We start from the raw sequence: 11,806 nt of genomic DNA on the forward strand, positions 1-11,806 counted from the left end.
GTCCCGCACATGGTGATGTGATAATTATAAAATTGACTTAGTGGTAGACGCGTGAGCCCTGTTTCATTAAATATATTGTATTATATTTACTAACAAGTTGAGTAGAATTCATACAGTAATGCTATTATTGTAACAAGCCGATTGCAGGTTCAGCTTTTTTGAATTCTGCAAAAAAAATTATTAAACGTGTTACCACATCATTGCTGAAATTTTAACGAATTCAAAAGTTAGCTAACTTATGTGAAATTTATGTTGATAGATTTATATTTAAAATTTAAATTAATTTGCCGATTCTCTTGCATCTTATATAGCATAAATATTTTATAATTCAACTTCTTTTTAAACAATTTTAAGAAATATATTTAAATGTATGAAATTTTGATATTGCCACACATTTATTTAATTAATTTTTTAAGTACGATTTTAAAATAATTGTGTAATTTTGAAGTTGCCAATATGCACTTTTTGGTTGAAAAACGCAGATTTTAAAACTAATTTGCAAGAGTAGGCAGCAAGTTTTGTTAATCTTTTTCGTTCGTTTCTTGATGTTTTAATGAGTTGAAAATAAGGCTGAACGTCGGTTTTTAGGTTAAATTTTTATTGTTATTTGTTTGATGCTTACTTAATTACTATCAATTCAAAACATTTTTGCAACACGATAAAATTATAGTTAGGTATATGTGTGTTTATAGTTATTTATTTTCTGTCTAATATAAAAAGCGAGTTTTTTTTTTTTTTTTTTTTACAAAGACCATCGTTGGGAGAGAAGATTTTCTCAATTTTGGGGGACTCGAAAATAGTACAAACAAATAGCCTACTATGTTAATATAATGAAAACATTTGTTTCAGTTGCAGTGTCTAACATTCAGGTTTCTCCTGATGTATAGGCCTATTTGATGGTTTTGTGTGGGGTAGGCTCAATGTGTGTTAACTGCCTTTATCTAAAGTTATTTGCAAAAAAAAATTCTTAAAAAACTCTAATAATTTCGTAAATTCTTAAGCTACAACAAATACAAATACACCATCTCAGAAAAAAAAATTGGTTGTCTGTAAGGTCGGTTTACGGACGATAGTTTAACGTGGCAACGTCATAACAAAACATTGATGAATTGATTGCATACTTTTATAAATAAAATTGAATCATTTTTATTGAATTATCACTATTTTGTATGGATACAAAGAAGGAGTGAAATGAAATCTACAATTTAATTGATAAATTTACTTTTATTTGCACTAATTAATTCAAATATGTTTATTACTTTAGCGAAGAGATTATTTTAACTATAACTTTTATACATGTTTGCTATTTAACTTCTTCCAAACTGTGTTATTCTGTTAAGGATACGACGGTGATAGGAAAAGTAGGAAACGAATGGGAGTGTTTCAAGTTTAATGTGCCTCGAAAAAGTCAAATCGATGGTTGTTCCAATCGAGTGGAAGCGTACAATGAGCGTAAAGGGACACAGTGTAACGGAACAACGTGCGTTACGGGACACTTTTGACGTGACAACATCTAATAAATCAATGAACGCCGGCTGCACGGACAGATTGGAAGAAGTTAAATAGCAAACATGTATAAAAGTTATAGTTAAAATAATCTCTTCTTTAAAGTAATAAACATATTTCAATTAATGAGTGCAAATAAAAGTAAATTTATCAATTAAATTGTAGATTTCATTTCACTCCTTCTTTGTATCCATACAAAATAACGATAATTCAATAAAAATTATTCAATTTTATTCATAAAAGTATGCAATCATTTCATCAATGTTTTGTTATGACGTTGTCACGTTAAACTATCGTCCGTAAACCGACTTTACAGACAACCAATTTTTTGGAAAAATATTTTGTTTTAAATTTTGGATATTGATTATTCTTATGTGTTTCTGATTAAGTTTGCTTGTCTTTCATGCTTTCATAAATATAATTATATATAATTTTAACTGTAAAGCTATTTTATGATGGCCTGGATTAGATGATATTATTTCAAAACTAGTTTATCTTTTATATTTAAGTTAAATATCTTCGTTTGTGATTTGAGTACGAATTATAGGTTACGAGCTTTAATGTTGCACATTTAAGGTTCAATTGTAACTTATCCCAAACGTCTGGTATCTCAAATAGGTGCATATATATTTTACCAAGAATAAAATTTTTTATTTAAAATTATCTGTCTACAGCGATTCCAAACCGAAATGCACTTCAAACTGCAGACGATGCCTACGAATTCAAAAATTCACCTTAAACCTCTGCTAAAGCCAGGCTATGGTTTATCTCTTTCTGCTCTTTCTACGTGTAAATTCTGACGAACGCCAGACATTACTATGAAGTAACAATATTCGCGCTTTGTTAAAGTCCTTTGCAGCTGATAAAAATAAAGGTGTGAACGTTTAAGAATTAAACTTCCATCGTCATTCACAAGTAGAAAAAACTTTCTTTTTCTTATTGCAGATTCTTGGAGCCCTTGGTCAACTACAAAAGGCACACACACTTGATTTCAACAATCGCATTTTCTTCGACCACAAGTCCGTCGGGGCTAGCACTCAAATATCCCTATTATAGATCCAAAAATAAATCACATTTCTGTACAACTAATCCGGTTTGAAACCTCTGAATGGCAATATGCTCATTGCGACGACCGTATTCCATTGCCAGTGTCGAAAACGGGGGCTTGTTAAGTAGGTACCGTCAGTTGGGGTAAAAACTCCAACTGACGGTAACTGTTTAAGGGCTGTATCTACGCCCCATAATAACTCGAAGAACATCTCTTTTTTTTCTAAAGCTTTTTTCGTAAACCATTCAAGACACAGAGTTCATAAATTTTATGCCACAAGAAGATACTTATAAAATTCCACCTACAGTTTCAAAATTGTGTATGTGTTCTTTTTAAAATATATAAAAAATCATAAAAGTAAGAAACAATAACTTCATCTTACGAGTAACTTATTAATATTTTCACAAAATTAAAACTATAGGACTAAAGTTCGCATTATTGCGAATAAAATGGTATATTAAAAGTATATGGTTACCGCGACAATAGTTTAGAAATTCTTAATCGCAGATGGACATTTTTCGTGCTGCTAGGGCCTGCTTTGTGCTGCCTGTGCGGGAGAAGGCATGAAGCTTCCGAGATACCGAGGTTGGTGGGGGAAGCCTGAAGCCGCGGTAGGGGAAGTGAGGTTTGGGGAGCCTGGCAAGGGGGGAGGGTGAAAGGGGGGTAGCGTGTGGCTTTCCGGGAAACCCCCGGTATCTTCAGTGCTCAAGGCTTCTGTCTGCCTATGCTAGAGCGAATGAATTCCATTGACGTGATGTGTCCGACTAATGGTTATGGTTTAGCACGAAAAAATAGTAATTTTGAAATGCTTGCTGTTATACAAGTAGTTCGCATTGGTGTTCCTTGAATGTAAGTAGAAGAACGACTATGAAACAGAAATGTGATAAAAGGAAGGGGAAATGGGGCCAATTGAATTTGAGTGCACACCGAAGAAAACGAAAAGCAACTGCTTTCATTGCATATCAAAAGCAAAGGTTAGTGTGTACGTCTACGTCTGAAGAAATCTGTAATTTGTAATATATGGTAATTAAAGGTTTGTTACGTGAAAAATAATATTTCTATGCACAGGAAGTGCAAAAAAATATCAGAAAATCTTACAGTAACAGAGGATACTTGGCAGAATGCAGAAAAATGTTTGACTGAGGAGCACGAAGAAATTCAGTTAGGTTCACGACCAGGAACAAGTTATACGGAGAACGAAATACAGGCACAAAAAACGTATAACAAGTAAGTTTCCTGTTAAAAAAATGTATTCTCCAATACTCGTTCAACTATAAAATTTTTAATGAAAGTTTAAACTTCGGGTTTATTTAGACATTCGAGAAACAAAAATCGATTCAAAATCCGCAAGTACCCACCTAGGTAATTAGATTTTCCCGTATTATGAACAACCAAATTGAACTGTACATAATAATTGTAGAGTACATTTAATTTCACTTATGAATACTATTATAAATGTGGAGCAATAGCATGCAGACATTAAATGATATATACTATGCCTTGAATGGTGAGTTGAGCAAACAATAAAAACCGAGGTTCATTTTTAATTTAACTTTCTTTAAATCTAATATGCAATGAAATTCAAAATAGTTGATAAACTATAAGTTAACACTGTATAGAGGTGCTGTTTTTCGCCTTTGTTATTTTTGGCTTTCATTTTATCATCAGTAATTTTCCCAATAAAAAAAACCGTGCAACTTTGACACCTATGAACTGAATGAAGTTACAGCATTTTTATTTTCGCAACAAATAGCAACTTTGGCTGTAATCGAAATTTTACAAAATCTGTCACATGAAAAGTAAGGTTTGATTGTTTAAATTTTTTAAAATAATTTTGTCTGTTTTAAACAAACAATTCAGCATGTATCTTCTTCAAATACTTTTTATATCATATGTTAGACATTCTAACTGGTTAAATCAACTTAAAACTGGTTTTTATTCAAACCTTTTAAGCTGAAATAAATTCCCATGTTCAGATCACTATTTAATGTGTGTACATGACGTCTCCTAAATCCTTCGCGTTACTTCAGTCACCCCTGCAGCTACTGGAGACAGAGGAAGGCGCTTTGTACTGGTCCGCACGTGTTACTGACAACGAAGTAATAGACGAAAATTGCACTGATATCATCTCAAATACAGTAGATGAAACAGCAGCTATATCTTTTCGAAAGGAAAGCAAGGTATGGCATTTACTTCTAAACTGTTACATGTATGTGAGTACCTGTATTATTAAAAAAATTATTTGATGCTACACTCCAAATCGGAACCATTGAACATTCAGAGATTGACTGATTTTTCACCCATTTAATTTGTCAAAACTTCTTCATCGGGAATCTGTGGAAAACTAGTTAAAAAAAAAAAAGTTAAAATAAAAGCACAATTGAAACACTGAAAGGTATGAATTCACGTATTGAATTTGTGAAGAAAATAAATGTGCCCACTCATAAAAAGAAGAGTAACTTTAAGGATACACTTGATGTTACAGCAGTGGCGTCTCGTCAGGGCAAGCAAGGCAAGCAGTGCTTGCCCAGGCAGTTTCCAGACATTGTATTTTTTAAATAAATATTTTATTCAGAATAGTATTTTACTTTGGCTCGTGCAGTTAGGTGTATGTATTTTTTACACTATCTTCTTGGGACCCAATACTGTGCGCTGTGCGCTATAAAAAAAGAACTCGTTGACACAAAAACATGCTGTTTTAGAAGCGTTGCTAGGTTTAGAAGCGCTGGTAGGATCGCTTTCAGCAGGAAGGCTGCCGCAGTAGTTTCCTTTCGGAAGGGGGGTGGCATGGTACAAAGGTTCAGAGAGGGGATTGGCTGGAAAAATACGCGGTAGAAGCTACGAAGGTAACGCTTTCTTGCCGAACTGGAGCGAACATGGCCGAAGCAGACGGTGGAATTTTTCCGCCGACTGCTTCGGCTATGTCCGGTACAGTTCGGCACGGCAGGTGGCGATGTCGTGCTGACTGGCGGCGGAGTGAGTGGTCAGTGTAACCACTCACCACCAGGGGCGCTTGCGTCCCTGGTCACTAAATCCAGTCCTGGATAAAAATCAAAGCGGACCACGAGTCCAAGTGCCCAACCCCCGCATGGTAGACTCTTTTCTACTCTGTCCAACACTTCATCCAGACCATCCTCTGTCTCCTGTAAATTCCTACACGTAATGCATGCCAAATTGCATCCCGCATGAATGTGCCCAGGGTTTTCCCTGTGTCTATGCAGGTTTTACCTGGGCCCAACCTATCTCTAGTTATATTCTAGATTTAAGAGTGAGGGGAGTTAGTCATGGCGCCAATCGTTGCCATGGCTGGCCAATCCCCTCCTAGCACACGATGCATGCGACCCTCTCCCTGCATGGCTAATCCCAGCATGACTAGGCGTATAGGCTTCGGCCTGAGACGCACCTAGGTCCCTCCCTAACCCGGACCCCTCTAAAATACACTTAGTTTAAGTTAGGTTAAGAAAAAAAAAAAAAGTAGGTGGCGATGTCGCGTTTCAGTCGGCGGTCGTCTCCCGGGGCGCGCGCATCTCTCCCGCGGGCTGTTGGCTGGCAGTGCGTGGGGGATTTGTGGGCGTACGATGATACTACACTCCCACTTAGTATATAAGTAATGTAGAGTAGGTATTTTACTATCAGAATAATGTAAGTCAATCATTATTTTTCAAAAATAATGTATTTAAAAAAAATGTCAATTTTTCTACCTGTGGAATAGTCAATGTTCAGTTAAGAAAACTACTTAAGTAGCACCATTTTGTACCTTGAAATCCATATTTTCCCGGCGGAGGGCCCCCAGACCCCCCCCCCCCCCCAACCTCATCATGTTTTGGTGTGAACGGAGTTATTGCTTCCCCTCATGTAAACCTCACGCCTCGCCACTGTGTTACAGACGGGCATTGTCAAGACATAGGTTCCTTTTTTTTATAACGCAAACCAATTATTATAAATAAAATATGCTTTTATCTCCGAATAACTAACTAAACTGTGCTAACCTGGGTTTAAATATTGATATAACTTATCTTTTGAACCTAAAAATAAAAAATAAAAATTGGCGTACATGTTTTTGACGTGATAACGTCTTATAAATCGATGAACGCCGGCTGCACGCACGAAAAAGCATGACTCATTGTCACGTTCCGCTGAGCCGAGCGTGTAAGCGAGGGCGCGGAGCGTTCGGCTTGAGACGAATCTTTTTAGGAGCAACACCTGACGCCCTAGAAGGACAAGATGGGCATGTAGAAATTAAATTTCCTTCTTCAGCAGCTGGCAGAAACGTTGCGGAATCAGTTGCCGAAAGGAAAATAAAATATCTGTCACTTGTTGGAAACGAATTACAACTGAAAAAATGTAACGAATATTATTACCAAATACAAGGACAGCTCCACATAACAGATCAAAATGTATGCCTTTTCGGTATATGGACATCAAAAGAACAAGAAATGGTTATTATAAGAATAGAAAGAGTAGATATATTCTGGAAGAATGAAATGGAACGTAAATTGGTCAAGTTCTATGAAGAATGTTTTCTCCCAGAACTTGTCGACCCCAGACATACATGTAATATGGAGATTAGGGACCCATTTTCCAACAAGAAATAAATTATGCAAACAAGTCCGTAACAGTCTGCGGGACTGCAAGAACATGCTGCGCATAGGAAAAGTAGTAGACTGACATATAAGTCATTTTACCTGATTAAGTTTATAATATTATGTACATTATTTGTAGATCACAAACAACTGCCTTAGCAGAACTGTTTTTCTAAGGAGTAAATGTTTATTAATCAATATTGTAGGATTTTGGATGCTGTTCACCGATGTCATGTAACAAGAGTAATTTATCTTTCCTCCAAATATATATCACTTAGTGTTTTAATTTTGCATTTTGATGCAAATCCTGTGATGCATTAATTAGTATTCTAAACTTGATTATAGTATTAGGTGGCTATAACTATCAATTGTATGATGACATGTTCATAAATGAGTAGGCTAGGGTATATTTTGTGTGAATTAATAATATATATAGACTATATAGAAACTATAGACTATGTACAGGAAGTCCTGAAACGGCCGTAAATTAAGCACACCGCACGTGAATGGTGGGCAAAATAACAACATTTTTGACGTGACAACGTCTAATAAATCGATGAACGCTGGCTGCACGCACGAAAAATTGTCCCACTACGGATGTGTCCTGTTTATTATTTTTTTTCCTAACCTAACTAAAACTAAGTGTGTTTTGGAGGGGTCCGGGTTAGGGAGGGACCTAAGTGCGTCTCAGAAATAAAAGTAAATTTATTAATTAAATTGTAGATTTCATTTCACTCATTCTTTGTATCCATACAAAATAGTGATAATTCAATAAAAATTATTCAAATTTATTCATAAAAGTATGCAGAGGTAGAATTTATCATACAAAAGATAGAAATATTTTAAAAAAATTTCTTCCTCAAAGGATATAATATTTTAAATGCCTAAATGGTTTGGTTGCAAAAACCTATTACGGCTAAGTCTCAGGCCGAATATGATATTTCATTTTCTTCTGGATCAATCATTTCATCAACGTTTTGTTATGACGTCACATTAAACTATCATCCGTAAACCCACTTTACAGACAACCAATTTTTTCTGTTTTTTTCACACAATGTGGCAACACAGCATGCGGTTAGTCGCCTCTTGCGCTCAATAGGTTTCATACTAACAGAGTACGCGGGTTCAAATTATGGTCAGTCCAAAAATTATCTTTCGCTAGAACGGTAGTTGTATTATATTTGTTGAGCGTAAGAGAGGAATAACCGGCATGATGTGTTGTCACTTTGCATGCGAAAAATGTTGCCGTACAACATTTTGCCACTAACATTTTCGTCTTCAATTTTGTCCAGGAATATCGTGGTGTGCTTTATTATACTGCCGTTTCAGGACATTCTGTATGCATTATATGTTGGCACAATAAGTCAGCATAATATCTCTGCAGAAGCTTATGCATATAATTAATACTACTTTGAATTTAACTTCAAACAAATCATTAAAGTTAAATTAACGCTCAGAGAAAAAGAATCATTTTCCTTGAATATGCAGGCCAGAAAGAAATGATTCTTCAATTTGGCTACATTTGCTATATGAATAGGCCTACGAATATGAATAAATAACCATGTATTCAAGTGTTGTGATAAGAGAGAAGCCGAACGCAAAATAATCTGTTACAAAGCGTTAGCATTAGGAGGCTAATTTAATATTGTAATTTATCAATAGTATGCCAATGTATGTGTGATAGTGCTGTAACTATGCAGACATTTAGTGTTGTTATTGTGAACATATTGTAATATTGTGTGATAAGTAGTACAATGTGTATTCTAAAACTTTGTCTGCATCTCATATTAAAGATGAGGTATTGTTTATTGGAATTATTGTGTCACACAGTTTCAGAAAAAGTGACGATGTAATTACTGTATAAACATAAAGTGGAAGTTTTATGCAGTTGCAGGTCTAGTAATTGCTGACTTATTATCACCAAATTACCCTTTTGTTGTTTTACTTTGCGTACCTACATCTTTGTACTGACTTGTTGCGTTTTAAATGACGATATTTTATAAGGGGAAAAAAAATATGGAAACTGGTGTGTAACTCCTCGATCATCAACCGTGTAGAGTATGTAAGACCTACTATTTACATGTGGATGAGTATTTAAAGAGGTCATGGGACATAATTGTCTGTTAAACATCTTCTCGGTCTACCATAGCTATTCAAAAGCAAAAATGGGGAATCTAAAAAATTAACTACCATATAAAATAATCCTTTTACCGTAGTTGCAATAACAATTTCAATGTTTTGGCTTATTATTTGGTCAGCACATGAGCAGTTAATGGAACAGTGCTCGTGGCGATGTGGTAGTTATTATCAGCAACAATAAGAGAACTATGTAGATACGTAGGCCTATGAATTTTTTAAAACAAGGCCTTATGAAAATGTTCCTCGTGATATTTTAGGATGAAAATATTACGTCTCATGTTTGTTCTGTTTATGATTGCCATTAATTATTGTAAACATTTCTCTCAATGATTATTCCCCGTGTGATGGCATGGTAGAATTCCACCACAGCCTGCTGGACTTGGCACATTACATATAATTACCAACCTTTTTTTCTTATTTGTTTTCAAACACATTATAAAGTATTTGTCAAACCAAATAAAAACTGAAGTTGCAAAAATATAAGATTCTGTGCATACCGTCTTCCTACATAATTTGAGTTAGAATGTGGTTTTGCAATAACCTACTGCAATTAATTTCAGTCACTAAAAAAATGCAATGTTTTTGTTCGGCTATTTTATTTTGTATACAACTGGAATTATCACTGGCAAATACTTGTAATATACCTTCTCTGTTACTCAGGACCGGTAGTACACCTAAAACGTTTACCGAAATCTGATGTAACCAAAACCTTAAAGTTTGCAGCATGCCAGAAATCCATTAAAACGTGTTTTTTGTAACTCGTCAAAAACTTCAGGACATAATTCAAAATTAAGTGTTTCATAATATTGATGTTATCTATAACATGCTCATAACCTATGATAGAATTCTAGTTCTGATAACAAATCTGCTCTTTTCTGAAATTAAAAAAAAATCAACGTGTGTCCACGTTTTAAAACTATGTAGTCTCAGATTAATCGCAGGTAATACAACTTCCATAACAAAAAAATATTATTATATACAGTAGATAGAGTCTCGCTAATAGGGACTTGTCGGAACCGGACCCTGTCTGGATCACCGAATGTCCGGATGAAACGAAAACCACTTTAAAATGTTTCAAAAACAAGCTTTATAGCCAAAAAGTATATATATATAATTGATGAAATTAACGTTTATTCATCATAAAGTACATATGTATATAAGACTTCAGGCGACTGAGAGCAAGCGGACCCTCTCTTAGAATTGTAATTTCTCGTTTTTCTGTGCCACAACACTTTTTTTAAAGATTCGTCTGTATTAACCGGATGTCCGGACTAGCGGCGTCCGGATTAGCGTAATTCTACCGTATAAATAAATATATATTAATATATACACATAAAAATGAAGTAAGGCATACAATATCAAGTTTCTGCAAAATACGTAATTGCAGAAAACTCAGAAATTTACAAAAATCCCAACATATTAATTCATCATAAACTAAATCCTTTTTTTACCTTGGTTATTTGTAACAGATTTAGGATATCTGAAATTATTTAATAAAATTAAAAAATAACTTCCTAATTTACCAAATTACATATACAAATTAAATTTTATATATCTTACTTGACTGAGTATGCACAGGCAAAAGGAACCTCTCGTAATAAGTAAGTTTCGCAGGGGCACAGTTATTCATATCATTAACTTGCTTTCTTTTTTATTTGTCTTTCCTCCTGAGCACGTTTCATACTTTCACTGTGACATTTTTACCCTCCCTCACTTTCAGTAGGTAGCTAAGTAAATATAGGCCTACATTTCACTACTATCATTCTGTAACAGTAGTGTAACATTTGTTCTATATCCGTTTTTATTCTTCGTATTGTAATCTATTCGTATAAGTTAACATACCTAAATATCCAATTGCGTCTATCTCAGTTTCAATTTATCAGCATGGATATAGATGTGACGGCCAGAACACAGACATCCAAAAAGATATGTATTACCTCTGTATCAGTTTCAAAAAAAAGCTAATTTTTGACAGTTCTAATTTTGCGCCAGTATGATTTTGACAGCATACACTCTAAAGCTGAATTATTGAAAGTTCACTAATTCACAAAGATGGATGAAGCAGTTTTAACTATTTGAATCTGTGAAAATAATGTACGTTAAAACAGTGAATATTAACAGATTTCGTTTAAAAGTGTCAATATTTCACAAATGAATTAGTGAATATTCACCGATTGTTTCTGTTTCCACATAATAGTTTTAGTTAATTGAAGCAGAATAAAATCACCCCTTCATCGGTGCTGCACCTGATGGCCTCATTGGAAGTCATACAATAGTGGAAATAAAGTGCCCAGCATCAGCATACGAAAAGGATCTAAGAGAAACCACGAACGAAGGAAAACTGAAGTACCTGACGTTTTCCGATGATAAAATGAATTATGTCGCTATAAATAAGAAACATGAATATTTTTAATATAATACAAGGTCAGCTACATGTCACACAAAGGTAAAGCAGAGGGAAATCTCAAAAACAGTTTTAGAAGTGTGTCTTTAGCATGTATTTTGCAAGGACGTACGAATATTTTCAAAT

The sequence above is a fragment of the Bacillus rossius genome, chromosome 6 (assembly GCF_032445375.1).
Source record: "Bacillus rossius redtenbacheri isolate Brsri chromosome 6, Brsri_v3, whole genome shotgun sequence".
Lineage (NCBI taxonomy): Eukaryota > Metazoa > Arthropoda > Insecta > Phasmatodea > Bacillidae > Bacillus > Bacillus rossius.